Source organism: Thermobia domestica, unplaced genomic scaffold, assembly GCF_964235325.1.
Source record: "Thermobia domestica unplaced genomic scaffold, izTheDome1.hap1.1 HAP1_SCAFFOLD_2040, whole genome shotgun sequence".
NCBI classification, from domain to species: domain Eukaryota; kingdom Metazoa; phylum Arthropoda; class Insecta; order Zygentoma; family Lepismatidae; genus Thermobia; species Thermobia domestica.
Genome location: NW_027657745.1, coordinates 1 through 20570, shown reverse-complemented (window position 1 = coordinate 20570; position 20570 = coordinate 1). Strand labels below are relative to the sequence as shown.

The 20570-nt window shown below is 38.9% G+C and overlaps 2 non-coding genes across 2 annotated transcripts; both read left to right on the top strand.

Annotated features, from left to right (window-relative positions):
- Window positions 1-6246: 6246 nt before the first annotated feature.
- Window positions 6247-6365, top strand: LOC145678194 (5S ribosomal RNA). Its single transcript, XR_014130294.1, has one exon. It is a non-coding gene; the product is annotated as a 5S ribosomal RNA (ribosomal RNA).
- Window positions 6366-6542: 177 nt separating this feature from the next.
- On the top strand, window positions 6543-6661 carry LOC145678193 (5S ribosomal RNA). Its single transcript, XR_014130293.1, has one exon. It is a non-coding gene; the product is annotated as a 5S ribosomal RNA (ribosomal RNA).
- Window positions 6662-20570: the final 13909 nt, after the last annotated feature.

Here is a 20570-nt window from a genome sequence, read left to right as displayed (position 1 = left end):
GTATGTTCACTTAGGAACTTTTGCGAGGAGTCCGCACCCGGTGGACACCCCGTGAGTACGCCTCTGCACTTGACTATACTTCGAATTATACTGCAAACAGTTGTATTTTAGTTTCCCCGTTTAGTTCATCGATATCATTAACACAAAGAAAATAGATGTTATAGATGCGTATTCTCAGTTCTCGCTTTATATCCGGACGTCTGCAAAAATCTACTCCTTTTCTTTCTTTCACGCATCCACCAAACTAACAATGATTTGTATTATAATATTTGCGCATAAAATGTATATCTCATACCTTCCATGTTCTCAAGTATTCATAGACAAAAACGGTTATTTTCTGCGAACAAATTGTCCAAACACAGTGCAAATGTCATCTATAGATTGTCCTGGTTCCGTCTGCGTGTACATAACAATGCGTCATAATCATACATTGCACATTAAGGATATCAATTAATCTTCCCAAATTCCTAGATATGCCTGGCAAAAGTTCCGCGTGTTGTAAGGATATTACATTTGTACTACCGACAAGGTGGTATCTTCCAACATTGAAGTTCAATAAACCCCAAATGTGTCGGATATAGTATTTGATTTCTTGTCTCATTGTTTGCGTCAGAGATGTCTTCTCAAGTTAGGATTTACGATACATACAGGATGAGTTGTATATATTGTTGCTGCCAGCTCTATATTAATCCCATATTTGTAAACGAATAAAAACAGTATTCTAATTATAACAATGTGCTCACAATTAATTTTATTCTTAATTGTTATACGTATTGTTGATTAAAAATGAAAATGTTGCTAAGTGAATTTTATTAATATTTTCTGTTGCGTGATATAGGAAGTGAGTGAAATATTGGAGGAATATAGTGTGCGTAGCAGATGATGTGCAGTGGCTTTGGATCGCCTGTGATAAGGTAAGGCATTTGCTATTTTAATTAACGCATTTTATATACTGTAATCCTAATTATTTTTATGTGAATGTGCTTACTACTTGTGTATTCAGTGGGACCGATGTTTTAATATGTATGGTCAAGCAGTGTCGAGCCTGGTCAGTGTGTGGATAGGTGACCATTTTTTGTAAATCGATAACATTTAACTTTGTAAACACGGATGAAGTAGAAGTATATTTATTTTATTTTTTACCTCAAATATGTAGGACACTTCTCCTTTGTACATCAATTATTATTATTAGTTCAACTTGTTTACAAGTTAAATGAAAAGAATAGTCGTTATCGTGTGATGATTGTGCTCATTAGGCTAAAGAAGACTCGTGATAAGAAAGAAAAGAAGAACGGTGCTCAAGTTTCGTCACAGCATATTCTCAAAAATTTACAGGCAAAATTCAGTGTTCTGCATGAAAAGGCATATTTGTACGAAAAAAAAAAAAATTCTGCAGACGACAGAATTAAATAAAGTAATACACATGTATTTTAGAGTTACTGGTGTAAAATCATTACAAGTGCTTTGCCAGGTGGCCAATAAAAAGCACGAATACTATTTAAGGGAGCCAAAACAGGAGAAAGCTGGGGGCCTGAGCGATAGCAAGAATGTGCGTCCAAAGTGAACAGGAGCGAAGGCGACGCGGGTATACGTATAAGCAAGGGTAGTGGAAACCAGTTAGTTTTCGAGTTTCAATAGCACTTGTCATGCATCCATACTAGTAGCGCCCCGCTTGTAAACATTAAGTACACTATGCAAGAATACACCGCCGGTGGAAAATAGTACCTAATACAGTTATCTTTCATATATACTGACTTATTTGTAGTAACCCAACACTAGTAAACGTAAAATAAAAGTGTATAACTTTATATTTAATTCTATCGCCTGGCTTAGTTTTTCACCTGTAAGATGTACTTATTTAGAGCAAGTTTCTTAACTAGCAAATTAAACCGAGAACCACAGCAACCATATATATATTCTTATGATGTACTTTTCTTTGAGTGGTGTTCTCTGTCTATTGAATAACATTTTCTCAGTTTAATGCTAGCAAAAAACAAAACAAAATCAAAGTGTTTCTATATAAATTTAGTTCACCGTGTTGTAATATCACATGGAATTGAAAAACGAATAGTCGAACCTCTGCTATCTCGATCAAACTTCTCAGGATGATATACTGACTTACCGCAGAAGTTCGACTGAATACGTTTCTCAGTTCCATGGGAGAACCTGGAGAAGCAAAAGCCTGCGCAACGGAAAATACTAAATAAACTTGTAGAGCAGGTCAAGATGTATCATCATGCCAAGTTTCATTCAGATCAGAGAAGTTTGGCTGCAGCCATTTTCATTACAAAGCACAAAATGGATGGTCCCTAACCTCGAGAATCTTCACAATTGTCGACGAGTTGAACTGCACTCATCTGATCAAAATCAAACTTAAAATGACAGTTCACTTTCAACTGTTAAATAATATGATATGCAGGCTTCTGCTTTCCTAGTTACAGTCTATCCACTGTGGTATGCATATTAGTACAAATGTGAGAGTGCATATTTATTAAAGATTTGCTTCAAAAAGCGATGAAAGACATAGGCATTGCCGCGGGCGGTGATAACAAGATGCCGGAAAACGAACAAGCAGAAAGAATATGGGCTGAAGAAGTGTAAACGACGACGCGGCGGCCCGTAAAGGTGTTGCCGTCCTATTAAATGAATAATATCAAAAGAAAGAAAAAAAAAGTAAAAAATTTCGCGCTCGTAATCAAGACAGAAAGCAACTAAAGGAAATCTTTGTTTTACGTCCCACGTTATGCCGCTTAGGCTAAAAGAGGCGCTGATTATGAGAAATGATTGAAATGGTGGTGGAATGAAGAAAGTGGGAGGAAACGGGAGAACCCCGCGGTAACCCACCGCACATAGTTTTTGTCCACCATAAAGTTAACTTGGCGGGGCTCAAGACAGAAAGACGGTTGGAAAAACAAATAAACGATGTTGCATCCCGTAAAAATGTTCGCGACCTATGAAATCAATATTTTTTCTTAAAGAAAAAAAAGAATTAAAAAGAGAAAAAAAGGTCAAAATTTCGCGCTCGCTTCGCTCGCGATCAGCAGAGAAAAGAGGACGTGACGCACCCCTAAAAGTGTTGGCGACCGATTGAATAAATATTGTGGGTAAAAAAAAAAAAAAAAAAAAAAAAAAAGTCAAAAATTTCGCGCTCGCTTCGCTCGCGATCAGCACAGAAAGAAGGACGTGACGCGCCCCTAAAGGTGTTGGCAACCGATTCAATACATATTGTCGGTAAAAAAAAAAAAAAAAAAAAAAAAAAAAAAAAAAAAAAAACGCTCGCTTCGCTCGCGATCGACATGAAAAAGGCAACGACGTGACGCCCCGTAAAATTGTCGGCGACCTATTCAATCAATATATTCGGTTGAAAAACAAAGTCAAAAGTTTCCCAATCGCTTCCCTCCCGATCGACATAAAAAAAAAGGCAACCCCTTCACCTCTCCTTATGCATTCATCAGTAAACATACAACCATAGATCACAATACCACTCACATCACCTATCAGTTCTCCACGTCCATCAAGATCCAATCATCGCCCTGGCCCTTTATGATGATACACAACATTACATGTTATTGTGTGCATTGCCCCGCGTTACAATACATGACCAAAAAAAAGAGAAAAAGAGCTGCACTGCCTTCAGTGTAGACATGTTCGTATTCGTAGAAAATGATTTTAGGTACACGATAGTACAGTAATCTATCTTCACATGCTTCAGATGTGAACGATACCTACACATGAAGAGGGCTCCCGAGGTTTCCTTTTCCAATAGGATGGAGCTCCACCACACTTGCAGAATGACGAGAAGTTATGTTAATAAATATATCCCAGAGTGTTTCGTAACTCGCCCTTGGTCCTAATGATGAAGCGTTCTTCAGATGGCCCCGATGTCTCCACACATGATACTATGCGACTTCTTTTCACGAGGCTCTCAAAGATCACGTTTGTGTCCTAACATTCTCTGCAGATATGACACAGCTGCGATAGCGGATCACAGAAGCCTTTCCTCTCCTTACAAGAGACGTGTTCATTCGAGTATGTGAGTAATTCGACTATCGATTAAATATCTCCCGTGTCACGATAGTAGTCACTTTCAATTCTTCTAACGAAGGTAAGAAAAAATGCTATACAAACTTCCTTTCGGTATATAAAGGATTAGGGGCCCAGAGAATATTTTCTTTCAAGAGGATACATTCTTTTTCGAACACCCTGTATATAGATCCTCTAATTATAACTGCAAACAAAATGTTGATTTTGCAATTGCTTCCATGAGAGAATATTCTGTGCACTTTCTTTCTGAAGGGCCGGGCCTAAACGTTTTCCTTAATCATTAAATTTAGTAGTTATCTACAATTACATAGTTTTCCATTGTTCTCAAAATAAAGATTTTTCTCTATGAATTGTTGAATGTTGCTAGGGATATTGAAGTAATTCTTTTTAGTGTTTTTTTCTTTACAATAATGTACTGAACGCCTGCATTAAGGAAGTTCGTGTGTCCATCTTGCAAAATGTTTCGTCTTTTTTCATGCCCACTAAGGTAAATATTCATTTTGCTCTTTTCTCTGTATGCAAACCACATTTCTTAAAGGCAACATTTTCATACAAATGTAGTACTAAAAACTTCTAATTGGCAACATCTGGGCTGCGAAGAGGAAAAAGAAAGAAATCTCGTACGTATTCGCGCGCAATTCGGAATTAGCCAATGAAAAGCACAAAAGCGGCCACCATCTCTCTCTCTTTCTTATTAACGGTTTTGTACTTTCTGCAGTTCTATCAGTGCTGCTAACCTCTTACTATATCATTGAATATGTATGTTTAGATATATATATATATATATATATATATATATATATATATATATATATTTTTTTTTTTACAAAAAATCATACTACTACGGAATAATATTAAATGCCTTTAAACCCTCATTTCTGTTTGCACTTTCTGTTACACTACCTTCCCCGAACTTCTTTCAAGTTATTAAGTGCAGAACGGGGAGTTATACATATTTACTTGCGCTTTGACAATATCTGCACATTGTGTAATAATAGGAGACGTATAAAATAAAACTATATACTAATACGTATATATATATATATATATATATATATATATATATATATATACAGTACACATTCCACTATCCGAGGCTTTCCTTTTCTTTTCTTGCTGACGATAAATTACGCTTTTAGAAATGTTGTCTGAAAACAATAAGAATATGTGCAAAAAATACAATCAGAGGTAGAGGTCTTTAACAGGAAATAAGCAAGGGAGTTGAAAAATTTTTTATGCATGTAAAAAATATAGACATGAACCAACTTGTGAAATAAAAAGACCAGAAAACTACTCTTTCTAAATTATGTGTAAACTTTTTACCGAAAACGAAAGTTGCACGAAAGACTTTTTGTCCGTTTTTTGGCCTCCGGTGCTTGGGGTCCCTGATTCAATCCCAGCTCGTGCCGTGTGAACTTTGTCGTGCATAAAGACCGTGCTCATGGGTTTTCTCGGGTTTCTCCCGTTTCCTCCCACTTTCTTCATTCAGTACTCATCATCACCGTCTCCTTTAGCGTAACCGGTATAAGTATGCGACGTAAATCTAAATATTTCATTTCATTTCCCTTTTCTGCTCATACTGCTGATTATGCGCGATTATGCCAACATCCAACTCCGCGGATAATCGTGCGATTACTGTATATACAACTAATACAGATACAACTAATTATATTATCAGTTACAGTATCGGTTTTTATTTACTAATTTGCCTCACTTTATTTGCATCCCTGCAGTAAATAATTCTTATCGATAATAGTTAAAATGTATATTACATTTTAGTGCTTCACGACTGAATGATCATCTGCCTTACGTTATCTCGCAGCTGAAGAGAATGCTACACTGAAAACTACCTTGCGTTATAAAGGGTAAGTGAAACATATCTTAAAAATATCTTTCATACATTTCATTGTGTACATTAAAGAATGTAAGTTTGCCTTTTTCCTGTAATCAATACTTAATAAAGGATTTATTTTTATTTATTTATATACAATTTCATACGTGGTTCGTGATAGTAAACTCGATAGGACACAGTGGCACTATGAACATCCGAATCACTCATCATTCGAACATTCAAATATTTATTCGAATATTAGTATATTCCAAGTAATGTTAACGACGTTAATATGCTTGCCTTTATAGTTAATAATGTCAATTCTTACTTAAAACATACTTCCTTAACAGGACATTGAAGAAAAGGTAGTTGCCAACGGCCATACCATGCTGAATATACCGGTTCTCGTCCGATCACCGAAGTCAAGCAGCATCGGGCCTGGTCAGTACTTGGATGGGTGACCGCCTGGGAACACCAGGTGCTGTTGGTATACTTTTTCTAATTTTGTTTTTCACAAAGACGAATATTCTCACATCGTTCACCACGATAATTTCGTAATCATGCATTACTTAAAACAATTAGCAACGCTTTCCACGCGCTGGTCTTTTTGAGTATTCACCGACAAACCTACGTAGCTACAATAACTCACTCGAAGCCATATGCATTCGCCAACGGCCATACCATGCTGAATATACCGGTTCTCGTCCGATCACCGAAGTCAAGCAGCATCGGGCCTGGTCAGTACTTGGATGGGTGACCGCCTGGGAACACCAGGTGCTGTTGGCATCTCTTTTTCAAATTTCATTATCCTTCAAGTACGAAAATACTAGAAACATTAATTTTATAGTACTTTCAAGAGATAATTTATCAACATTATTTCATAGCGATTAATCGATATTCTAAGCGTTATACCCACTATTTCTTACACTAACAGCCTGTTTATTTGCACGGCACATTAAAATAACCTGATTTCCGATCCGTGTGCACCTACTACTATACTTAACACGGAATGTATTACCACTTTTTAAAAGTAAATTATTATGACTAAGTGTAGATCTCCGGCGAGTAAATGCCTTTCGTATACAAGCACGACACATCTCCGCTATGTGCTTTACTTTTTTACTAACAGCATATAGAAATTGGATTTCAACGTGTTTCTACATAACAGAATGAAGCAAATTTCGTGATTTAACTCTTTCGAATAATGTGTTGGTCCTGACAAGGACCGTTTGAAATGAAAAATCTTGAAGAAGATTTTTACTTAGAGCTTGTGTACTTGGTAACAGCCTTCGTACCCTCACTTACAGCGTGCTTGGCAAGTTCACCAGGCAAAAGAAGGCGCACAGCTGTTTGGATTTCCCGGCTGGTGATAGTTGACCGCTTATTGTAATGGGCCAAACGAGAAGCTTCAGCAGCAATACGCTCGAAGATGTCATTAACAAAGCTGTTCATGATACTCATAGCTTTGCTAGATATGCCAGTGTCAGGATGCACTTGCTTCAAAACTTTGTAGATGTAAATGGCATAGCTCTCCTTCCTCCTCCTCTTCTTCTTCTTATCTCCCTTGGAGATATTCTTTTGGGCTTTACCAGCCTTCTTTGCAGCCTTTCCGCTAGTTTTTGGTGGCATGATGACTCACTCGTTCAGCAAAATTAGATGTGTCCGCAGAAACAGAAACAGAAAAGCTAGAATACAGAGGGCCCCTTAGCAAGAAAGCTCGCCCCGTGAGTGAAGCACCAACCTATATCTACGTGCTCCTCCTGCATGCGTTAGTAAACCTAAAGCATGTGTCGGTGGGTGTGTTGCGCGGTTTCTATCTATCGACTTCATTTAAATTACAGTACGTGTTTCAATTCGCGCCAACTGCCTTGCTTTTCATTTGATGCACTCGGGTGCACGCTTGAAGTAGTAACAAAACTGACTTGATTCATGGCGGCGAGAGAAGAGCTATGTGCGTCATTATGAAGATTGAAGCCGAGAGAAGAAGAGAAAACACCGTGACACACCAGTAAACCTTGCGGTGTTAACTGAGGTGTGCCCATCAACAGGAGAGAGATCTCAAGCGCTGAGATACACAACGACTCTGCAAAGAGTCTTTTTAGAGAAGAGTGTGCTTACTTTATTTTTAATAAAGGAAAATCTCACACCACACTTACACACACCGCTTCCTGTGGAAATAGGCATTGTTTTCCGTCGGCTAGACCCCCTATTGTGAGTCAAGCTTCGCGCTGGCCATATAGGTTGTACAGCCTTTGGCGACAGTCGGCTGACGAGAACCCAATACTATCTCCTCGGGATAGCATTAGAGAAGCAAAAACACTAAAAATTAGTAACTAAAAGGCCCTTTCAAGGACCATTCTACCCAACCTGTGACATAGTGACGTTTAGTGTACCCAACAAGTGTGGCCCTTATCAGGACCAAGTGTTTAGTGACAATAACTAGAAGTGATAAGTGATACTAACAATGCCGCGCCCGAGAAAGAAGACTCCAACAAGGAAGGAACCCACTGTGCGTGACCACACGGAGCAAATAGAAGTTGATCCCTACGAGAAACCCGACCTAGACCTCGCTCAACTACTCGGCATAAACTTAACGCTTGCCAGCATAAGCAGCAGATACAACTCAACCAGGGACATCAAGGACCTAGTAGCAAAGAAGATGGACCTTGCAGGCATGCACTTCAAGAAGACTGGACACAGAGAAGTTACTATTGCATTCCCCAACCTTGTTACTAGGGACTTGTTCAGGCGACTCTTCAAACCAAGTGAATTCGGCACCCAGGCTCACTTCAAGACCTTGTTTGAAGAAGACTACAACATAGATGAAGACTCCCACCAAGAGCAGACTACAGACCAACAGAAGAAACAGTCTCCAGAAATAAATGAAACACCCGAAAGCGAGAAATCCACACGTAGAGATTCCAATGTACATGAAGCTCCAGAAGAAGCAGACGGCTTCACGGTTGTGAAGCCGAGAAGACAAAAGAAAGAAACCACCCAAGAAGATAAACAACTGCACGGCGGCCCTTTCCAGGACCATACACACAGAGAACGACCAACTAACGCAAGATCAGATCGGGACCACTCTTCACCCCTGCAAACCATTGAAGCAAACAAAGAGACATCTTCAGCTGTTCAAGAATCCAAAAAGAAGAATCAAACCAGAAGAAATGACTCCACCTTCACCTGTGTTGTAAAAGGCGTACCCACCAACCTAGAAATACAGGATATTAAAGCAGAACTCAAGAGACAAAAACTAAACATTCGTAATGTGACCAGAATCAGAACAGACAAAGGACCAACCCCACTACTTAGGATTTTTTCTGACAACCCACAGCAAGTAAATCGTCTGCTACAAACCGGTGTAAATTTATACCAGAAAAACTACCTTGTAGAAACTTCCAGGACGCTCCCTAGGCCGATGCCATGCCATAACTGCTACCAGTACGGACATTTCAAGTACTGGTGCAAAGTAGAGAGAGTTTGCAACCGATGCGGAAAACAACACAAAGAAGAATGTAAGGTACAACGAAAGAATATCTTTTGTGCCACATGCATCAGCGACTCACACCGTACTGGTGGCAGTGGCTGCCCAAAGAGACCAAAGCTGAACCAACCAAGAAGACCACCTCCACTTATTACAATAGAAGACGAACCAAACCTAACAGGCTCTTTTCAGGACCAGCACTCAGCAGATACATCCGAACCCATCATAGCAGATACATCCGACCCCACCATAGCAGAAACTCTGGACAATAGAATGAAGAAATGGATAAAAGAAGAAATTGAAATAGCCACAAATAAAATAGTAACGTGGATGTCATACATTCTCACTTCAACTGCAAGCCAACAACAGCACAAAAACCTCACCATAGCTATGCAAGCAGCATCAAGAAAAATATTCGGAAACTCAATAAACGCTATCACAACTACATCAGGAAAAATTTACATCAGCAGGACATTCGCAGATACTGTGAAGAGACCCCCAACAATAGACAGCCAACCAACACAGCAAAAGGAGCAGTGCGGGGATACAGTGAGCAGGGGTAATCAACGCAACTGTGACTGATGCAAACCGATGACGACCTGGCGAGTCCATGGACAATGAGTACAGATATGCATGCTTAAAAAATAACAGATGTCCCACTAACAATACATCTCCCCATTACAGACAACACAGATTGATAGTAAAATTAACAGAATAAAGTTTGGAATTAATAGACAATAACAAATAATTTATTTATTACTACAGACGTGTTTACATGGATTTTTGCCACCCCTTTACAGTGTGGTTTTGCCATGTAAATTGACTATTGCATGCAGCATGACCGATTGGGGGTTTTTTCCTGGTTTCCAGGTTTTTTATCCCTCTATCAAATCTCAAAATGTGAAAAAACTTCTCGTGCTTTCCTATCTTCTTTTTCTTACCCTTCTTTCTTCCTATTTACACAACTCAGATTAGCGTGTAAATGTCTCGAAAAAGATAGAAACCGCGGTACACACCTACCGACACATGCTTTAGGTTTACTAACGCATGCAGGAGAAGCACGTAGATTTAGGTTGGTGCTTCACTCACGGGGCGAGCTTTCTTGCTAAGGGGCCCTCTGTATTCTAGCTTTTCTGTTTCTCTGTTCTGGAGGCCGCAATTTTTCCTCTCATCTTATTACGAAAGAATATTGAACAATGTCTGGTCGCGGCAAAGGTGGAAAAGTCAAGGGAAAGAGCAAGTCCCGCTCCAGCAGGGCTGGCCTTCAATTCCCAGTAGGCAGAATCCATCGTCTTTTGCGAAAGGGTAACTATGCCGAACGAGTTGGTGCTGGCGCTCCCGTGTATTTGGCTGCAGTCATGGAATACCTGGCAGCTGAAGTTCTTGAGTTGGCAGGCAACGCTGCTCGTGACAACAAGAAGACTAGGATTATTCCACGTCATCTGCAGTTAGCTATCCGTAACGACGAGGAATTAAACAAGTTGTTGTCTGGAGTTACAATCGCTCAGGGTGGTGTTTTGCCCAACATTCAAGCTGTACTTCTGCCCAAGAAAACTGAGAAGAAGGCATAAATGTAAGACCTATATCTCATACAAATCGGCCCTTATGAGGGCCACAAACCCCTTTATAGAGGAGATTTACGATTGAAATGAATTGTTTTCGATATACAGACTCATCAAAAGTGTCTGAGATAGTTGCTTAGTTTCATTCGAAATTCTCGCTGCTATTCGATTAATTAGTATATGTGTAGTCGTCGATCGTAATTGAAGCCCATAGGAAGTCACACTAACTTTAGAATACTCCAAACAGCGATGTGCTTAGTTCCCACTACATTATTAATTATAAGATCATTACCTTTTGTATTGTCGCTAGCTACATTTTTTTGATATTTGCGTACATCGGGCTCATATTACCCAGAGGACAGGACAGTCGAGCCCAGATTCTCAGCAATGGAAGAAAACCTCATACCACATATTCTCATGTACTTCATGCTAGACAAAGGAATTTCCAACATTCTTAAAGCACTCATGTTTCTCTCTTGCGTTGGCTTGGCTGAAATTACTCTGTTCAATATGTTCTCGACATTTATTATTGTTCATTACTATGCCCCAATGACATCATGAACAGAGCGGATCAGAAAACTTTCCTAAATTTCTTTTGCAACATAGTAATGACATTAAATGCACACTTAAGTACGATTTATTCTTTGCAAGGTCGATATTCATATTTGTGTGATATGTGTTATATGTATATGGTTTGTAATACGCAACTACTCTTATTCTCTGATCTCAGAACTCATTTGCTACTGTGCCCAACGAGCGAGCCTAGGTTTCTTGTAACTACTGCCTTTCTTTAGTAAATAATGTGAAGTATACAATGCATTAACCTACATCTCATATTTGTATTACTCTTTATTTTAGTAACCCGCTACGAAGTGTCATTAATTTACATGTAAATCACAATAGACACTACCGCAAAAGAAAGAAATCGAACCCAAGACCACGTAAACAAGATAAAGGACAAGATTCAGGTTTCTAACGCATTATTCGCCCCTCACAGCACAGTATAGAAGTTGTATAAGCCTCTATACGTACATCCTACTGTCAGAACAGAAATTCCGACTTGCGTTTCGCATCTCTCATGCTCGCTACTTCCAACAAATCGCCAATTTCCAACCAGAACCCCTTCTCCAGCATTAATACTGCTACATGATATGAATACGTATACATGAACGTACATAATGTAAAAAAAACGTATGATTTTCTCAAATTAATCTCTCTACGTCTGTAATTTAGTGTGCATCAAAAGGCTTTAATGTAGTTACACGAATTCTTATAATCTAACAGAAAATCGCACAAAGTAAATCTTTCCCTTTATATAAATTTGTTGGCTCTGAAAAGAGCCGTTTATGCCAATTTTATATCCAAAATAGGAGGAACCCCAACTTAACCTCCGAAACCGTACAGGGTTCTTCCTTGCCTCTTCAAGGCATACACAACATCCATAGCTGTCACTGTCTTCCTCTTGGCGTGTTCTGTGTATGTAACAGCATCTCTGATTACGTTCTCCAGGAATACTTTCAATACTCCTCGGGTCTCTTCATAAATGAGACCAGAGATACGCTTCACACCACCACGGCGAGCAAGACGCCTAATAGCGGGTTTGGTGATACCCTGGATGTTGTCACGAAGAACTTTACGGTGGCGCTTGGCACCTCCTTTGCCAAGACCCTTGCCTCCTTTTCCACGTCCTGTCATTTCGATATGTTACTGCTTCGCTCACCACACACGAGAAATACAAGCCCAAGCAGCCCAAGACTCGTGGTTTTGTTCCTTCGATCATGCAGGGAAAGCACGGAGGAAAAACACAAAACGTGTCTAAGCCAATGAGAACTGTCCTTTTCGACTGACTTTATCCAATGAGAAATAGCTTGATTTAACGGTTTTGCTCTTTATATAACTTGACTTCATTCAGCGCGCAATTATTTGAAACAAGTCGTGACAGTTGCAATGGCACGTACCAAGCAGACAGCTAGGAAATCTACTGGAGGCAAAGCTCCTCGAAAGCAGCTTGCCACCAAAGCTGCAAGAAAGAGTGCTCCAGCTACCGGTGGAGTGAAAAAGCCCCATCGTTACAGGCCTGGTACTGTGGCTCTCCGAGAAATTCGTCGTTACCAGAAGAGCACTGAATTGCTCATCCGCAAGCTGCCCTTCCAACGACTCGTCCGAGAAATTGCACAAGATTTCAAGACAGATCTTCGCTTCCAAAGCTCAGCTGTCATGGCTTTACAGGAGGCAAGTGAAGCTTACCTTGTAGGGCTTTTCGAAGACACCAACTTGTGTGCTATTCACGCAAAGAGAGTCACAATCATGCCTAAGGACATTCAGCTTGCTCGCCGCATCCGTGGGGAACGTGCTTAAGTTTGAAGTTCTGGCACTGAGTTCAAAAACGGTCCTTTTTAGGACCAATACACTACTTAGAGATGCTGTTATCCTAACAAGGATCTTGTCCATACTTGTTATCTTTTTTTTTTAAATTCTCACGCCGTATGTTGCATAGTTAATACATCTACCTTCGTTTTCCTGTCGTTTCGTATATCATCCTATCTTTCAAGTATATTCTTTAGTTTTCCCCTATGTTTACCGATTGATTATCTTCGTTTTATGTGGTCAAGGGTTCGATTTTGCCATATGTTGCATAACTTAACTTCGATTCAACCACTGTTTGCCCTTCTCAACGTTATTAATCTGATAGAACTCGCAGGCGAAATATGTACTTCTTCCAAGGTAGCAAAAGTAATATTATTTTGTCAGAGGTCGCTGCTGTTGAATGCAAACGTTAAACTAAACTTTCTTTAAGTGTCTGTTTGTACTTAACATCAGTTCAATTGTACACCTACATTTCTGCTGGTGTTACTATTTTTCTTTATAGCAATATTACGAATTATAAGACGGTATCCGTGGTTATTAGCGTGTTCCCTTTTCCTAACACTTTCTCATTACACCAGTATTTCCATCATTCATTAGGCGTAATCACCCGTCTCCTTTATCATAAAAATCATAATAGTACGACGTTAAATTGAAACATAGTCTACTTCACTTTCACGAGTTGTAATAAGTTCGAACATTTCTTTCACCCCAGCCTTGAAAAGAGTTGATTTTAGTTTAGTGTCCCTTTCAGCAGCAAGGCTGTTTCAAACGTGGACCTACTTATTAACGTGCAATGCGAAACATTTGAGCTCCCACCGAGAATCGAACCCAGTCAGCCTGCAAAAGTTTTTCTAACAAATGCATTAAGTGCGTTTTCTGTACTGTTTCGCTACTTGAAGATAGGAACAAGGAAAAAGTAAGTGATCACAAATTGACATTACGTAATGTGTTCCCCATTTTTTTTCGAGTACACCATTCTTGACACCCGTGAAAGCTTTCTTTCCCCACCCTCAATTCCCCTCTGTTATAAAGCACTTACATCAAGAAGTGCTTCGGTTAAAAAGAAAACTCAAAGTCCCTTGCGTGTATACTATACATTGCTATGAATGAACATGTGATAATGATAGGAAAAGCACAATTTTACTCTTCTCAAAGTATTTGATGGCTCTAAAAAGAGCCGTTTTAAAATGTCAGATGATTTACTGACACATTTACTTCTTCTTTGGTGCAGCCTTCTTAGCACTTTTCGGTTTTGCTGTAGCCTTCTTTGGCTTCGGGGCCTTTGGCTTCTTGGGAGTTTTTGCCTTCTTCACTTTAGATGGTGATTTCTTAGGTTTGGGAGCAGCAGCCTTTTTCTTTTCACCAGTCTTCTTGGGACGTTTAGCTGCTGGCTTTTTCGCAGGCTTCTTCTCCTTTGATGCTGATCGTTTCGCCTTGGTTGAAGATCCACCTTCAGGCTTCTCCTTCAGCGATGAAGCACTAAGCTTAAACGATCCAGATGCACCTTTTCCCTTGGTCTGAACCAAAGACCCAGAAGCAACTGCACTTCTCAAGTATTTCTTGATAAATGGAGCAAGCTTCTCGGCATCCACTTTGTAGTTCTGAGAGATGTATTTCTTAATAGCTTGCAGTGAACTTCCTCCCCTTTCCTTCAAATTCTTGATGGCGTTGTTCACCATTTCTGATGTTCTTGGATGAGAAGGTGTTGTTTTTGGTTTCTTAGGCTTTGCAGACTTCTTAGGAGAAGCCTGTGCCGGGGCTGCAGGTGCTGATGCCGTATCTGCCATTGCTTTCTGCAATAAACTCAACGATACTGAAGAATGAAATTTTCGCTAGCAGGCAGCGTTGAGTTTGGTTACGGAGCGCGGACCGGATAGAAAGCACTTGCTGAGGCGGGCTGAGGTAAACAGAAGTTCGTAGTTGCCACAACGATAAGTGTGTTTCCTTCTATTTTGATAAACGATTTTTTTCAGGTATTCAATGAATGCACCAGATCCTATTCTTCCTTACTGGCTAGAAGAAACTTTATTCCACATAACTCAAAAGGCATTTGTTTTTATTCGCTTTTCTATTTTATGTTTCAGTCATTGCTAAGTCGGTCACACTACTTTTTCACCCTCCTTGTGCTTATAATTTTCATAATTTAACATGGAAATACTTATCAATAAATAATTATATTACCATGGTAATTAACTTCAATCCTTCCTGTGATTATACGCAAAGTACCATCTTCGTACTGCTTACTATAGTTCAATGAAGGGAATCTATAAAGTAACGCGTGTCGCACACATCTGCCTTGCAAACTCCCTGGCCTACTTCCAATGTATAGACTTTTATTTCAAATCCTGATTTAATTTCATAATTTTCTGTAGATTTTAACATTTTATTACCCAGCTTCTTAATACGAATGACAATCAAGCCTAAATATTTATTCCCTTTAACTTTATTTTTCTTTTTTATTTTGTGCCTTGTTTCATATTTGTTCTTACGTTAGCAATTAACGCACTTACCGTAGTTATGTATGAACAGGTTGTTTCTATATTTATTTTATTCCAAATAAATTAAATATATATACGGATTATTTTATGGTAGTTGATATTTTCTGTTGTTTCCTACGTGAATTGAGGAAACGCACGGACTTTCGCCTAATTCTTGTGCTACTTTCATATGTCTGTATCTGTCGAATGCTGTCGATCTGTCGAAATGTGTATTACTATCTGTCGATTCATCGAGTGAACTGAATTCGTTAACCATTTCACCAGGCGCGCATGCATTTTTTTTTCTTCTAAGGGATCCAAGCTTCGGGGGGCAAGGTTCCAATACTACAAGCCACTATGTCTATATACTATTATTCTGCATTCGAAAACACGATAAATATTCCACTTACTTTTTCACAAAAACATGATACAGACAGAGTACAGATGAAGTGTAAGATCAGATTTATATTGATGATACATCAATATTTTCCCTGTTAATAACTACATTTAATGAGAAAGTCTGCAAATGTATGTTCACTTAGGAACTTTTGCGAGGAGTCCGCACCCGGTGGACACCCCGTGAGTACGCCTCTGCACTTGACTATACTTCGAATTATACTGCAAACAGTTGTATTTTAGTTTCCCCGTTTAGTTCATCGATATCATTAACACAAAGAAAATAGATGTTATAGATGCGTATTCTCAGTTCTCGCTTTATATCCGGACGTCTGCAAAAATCTACTCCTTTTCTTTCTTTCACGCATCCACCAAACTAACAATGATTTGTATTATAATATTTGCGCATAAAATGTATATCTCATACCTTCCATGTTCTCAAGTATTCATAGACAAAAACGGTTATTTTCTGCGAACAAATTGTCCAAACACAGTGCAAATGTCATCTATAGATTGTCCTGGTTCCGTCTGCGTGTACATAACAATGCGTCATAATCATACATTGCACATTAAGGATATCAATTAATCTTCCCAAATTCCTAGATATGCCTGGCAAAAGTTCCGCGTGTTGTAAGGATATTACATTTGTACTACCGACAAGGTGGTATCTTCCAACATTGAAGTTCAATAAACCCCAAATGTGTCGGATATAGTATTTGATTTCTTGTCTCATTGTTTGCGTCAGAGATGTCTTCTCAAGTTAGGATTTACGATACATACAGGATGAGTTGTATATATTGTTGCTGCCAGCTCTATATTAATCCCATATTTGTAAACGAATAAAAACAGTATTCTAATTATAACAATGTGCTCACAATTAATTTTATTCTTAATTGTTATACGTATTGTTGATTAAAAATGAAAATGTTGCTAAGTGAATTTTATTAATATTTTCTGTTGCGTGATATAGGAAGTGAGTGAAATATTGGAGGAATATAGTGTGCGTAGCAGATGATGTGCAGTGGCTTTGGATCGCCTGTGATAAGGTAAGGCATTTGCTATTTTAATTAACGCATTTTATATACTGTAATCCTAATTATTTTTATGTGAATGTGCTTACTACTTGTGTATTCAGTGGGACCGATGTTTTAATATGTATGGTCAAGCAGTGTCGAGCCTGGTCAGTGTGTGGATAGGTGACCATTTTTTGTAAATCGATAACATTTAACTTTGTAAACACGGATGAAGTAGAAGTATATTTATTTTATTTTTTACCTCAAATATGTAGGACACTTCTCCTTTGTACATCAATTATTATTATTAGTTCAACTTGTTTACAAGTTAAATGAAAAGAATAGTCGTTATCGTGTGATGATTGTGCTCATTAGGCTAAAGAAGACTCGTGATAAGAAAGAAAAGAAGAACGGTGCTCAAGTTTCGTCACAGCATATTCTCAAAAATTTACAGGCAAAATTCAGTGTTCTGCATGAAAAGGCATATTTGTACGAAAAAAAAAAAAATTCTGCAGACGACAGAATTAAATAAAGTAATACACATGTATTTTAGAGTTACTGGTGTAAAATCATTACAAGTGCTTTGCCAGGTGGCCAATAAAAAGCACGAATACTATTTAAGGGAGCCAAAACAGGAGAAAGCTGGGGGCCTGAGCGATAGCAAGAATGTGCGTCCAAAGTGAACAGGAGCGAAGGCGACGCGGGTATACGTATAAGCAAGGGTAGTGGAAACCAGTTAGTTTTCGAGTTTCAATAGCACTTGTCATGCATCCATACTAGTAGCGCCCCGCTTGTAAACATTAAGTACACTATGCAAGAATACACCGCCGGTGGAAAATAGTACCTAATACAGTTATCTTTCATATATACTGACTTATTTTACAGTAGTAACCCAACACTAGTAAACGTAAAATAAAAGTGTATAACTTTATATTTAATTCTATCGCCTGGCTTAGTTTTTCACCTGTAAGATGTACTTATTTAGAGCAAGTTTCTTAACTAGCAAATTAAACCGAGAACCACAGCAACCATATATATATTCTTATGATGTACTTTTCTTTGAGTGGTGTTCTCTGTCTATTGAATAACATTTTCTCAGTTTAATGCTAGCAAAAAACAAAACAAAATCAAAGTGTTTCTATATAAATTTAGTTCACCGTGTTGTAATATCACATGGAATTGAAAAACGAATAGTCGAACCTCTGCTATCTCGATCAAACTTCTCAGGATGATATACTGACTTACCGCAGAAGTTCGACTGAATACGTTTCTCAGTTCCATGGGAGAACCTGGAGAAGCAAAAGCCTGCGCAACGGAAAATACTAAATAAACTTGTAGAGCAGGTCAAGATGTATCATCATGCCAAGTTTCATTCAGATCAGAGAAGTTTGGCTGCAGCCATTTTCATTACAAAGCACAAAATGGATGGTCCCTAACCTCGAGAATCTTCACAATTGTCGACGAGTTGAACTGCACTCATCTGATCAAAATCAAACTTAAAATGACAGTTCACTTTCAACTGTTAAATAATATGATATGCAGGCTTCTGCTTTCCTAGTTACAGTCTATCCACTGTGGTATGCATATTAGTACAAATGTGAGAGTGCATATTTATTAAAGATTTGCTTCAAAAAGCGATGAAAGACATAGGCATTGCCGCGGGCGGTGATAACAAGATGCCGGAAAACGAACAAGCAGAAAGAATATGGGCTGAAGAAGTGTAAACGACGACGCGGCGGCCCGTAAAGGTGTTGCCGTCCTATTAAATGAATAATATCAAAAGAAAGAAAAAAAAAGTAAAAAATTTCGCGCTCGTAATCAAGACAGAAAGCAACTAAAGGAAATCTTTGTTTTACGTCCCACGTTATGCCGCTTAGGCTAAAAGAGGCGCTGATTATGAGAAATGATTGAAATGGTGGTGGAATGAAGAAAGTGGGAGGAAACGGGAGAACCCCGCGGTAACCCACCGCACATAGTTTTTGTCCACCATAAAGTTAACTTGGCGGGGGCTCAAGACAGAAAGACGGTTGGAAAAACAAATAAACGATGTTGCATCCCGTAAAAATGTTCGCGACCTATGAAATCAATATTTTTTCTTAAAGAAAAAAAAGAATTAAAAAGAGAAAAAAAGGTCAAAATTTCGCGCTCGCTTCGCTCGCGATCAGCAGAGAAAAGAGGACGTGACGCACCCCTAAAAGTGTTGGCGACCGATTGAATAAATATTGTGGGTAAAAAAAAAAAAAAAAAAAAAAAAAAAAGTCAAAAATTTCGCGCTCGCTTCGCTCGCGATCAGCACAGAAAGAAGGACGTGACGCGCCCCTAAAGGTGTTGGCAACCGATTCAATACATATTGTCGGTAAAAAAAAAAAAAAAAAAAAAAAAAAAAAAAAAAAAAAAACGCTCGCTTCGCTCGCGATCGACATGAAAAAGGCAACGACGTGACGCCCCGTAAAATTGTCGGCGACCTATTCAATCAATATATTCGGTTGAAAAACAAAGTCAAAAGTTTCCCAATCGCTTCCCTCCCGATCGACATAAAAAAAAAGGCAACCCCTTCACCTCTCCTTATGCATTCATCAGTAAACATACAACCATAGATCACAATACCACTCACATCACCTATCAGTTCTCCACGTCCATCAAGATCCAATCATCGCCCTGGCCCTTTATGATGATACACAACATTACATGTTATTGTGTGCATTGCCCCGCGTTACAATACATGACCAAAAAAAAGAGAAAAAGAGCTGCACTGCCTTCAGTGTAGACATGTTCGTATTCGTAGAAAATGATTTTAGGTACACGATAGTACAGTAATCTATCTTCACATGCTTCAGATGTGAACGATACCTACACATGAAGAGGGCTCCCGAGGTTTCCTTTTCCAATAGGATGGAGCTCCACCACACTTGCAGAATGACGAGAAGTTATGTTAATAAATATATCCCAGAGTGTTTCGTAACTCGCCCTTGGTCCTAATGATGAAGCGTTCTTCAGATGGCCCCGATGTCTCCACACATGATACTATGCGACTTCTTTTCACGAGGCTCTCAAAGATCACGTTTGTGTCCTAACATTCTCTGCAGATATGACACAGCTGCGATAGCGGATCACAGAAGCCTTTCCTCTCCTTACAAGAGACGTGTTCATTCGAGTATGTGAGTAATTCGACTATCGATTAAATATCTCCCGTGTCACGATAGTAGTCACTTTCAATTCTTCTAACGAAGGTAAGAAAAAATGCTATACAAACTTCCTTTCGGTATATAAAGGATTAGGGGCCCAGAGAATATTTTCTTTCAAGAGGATACATTCTTTTTCGAACACCCTGTATATAGATCCTCTAATTATAACTGCAAACAAAATGTTGATTTTGCAATTGCTTCCATGAGA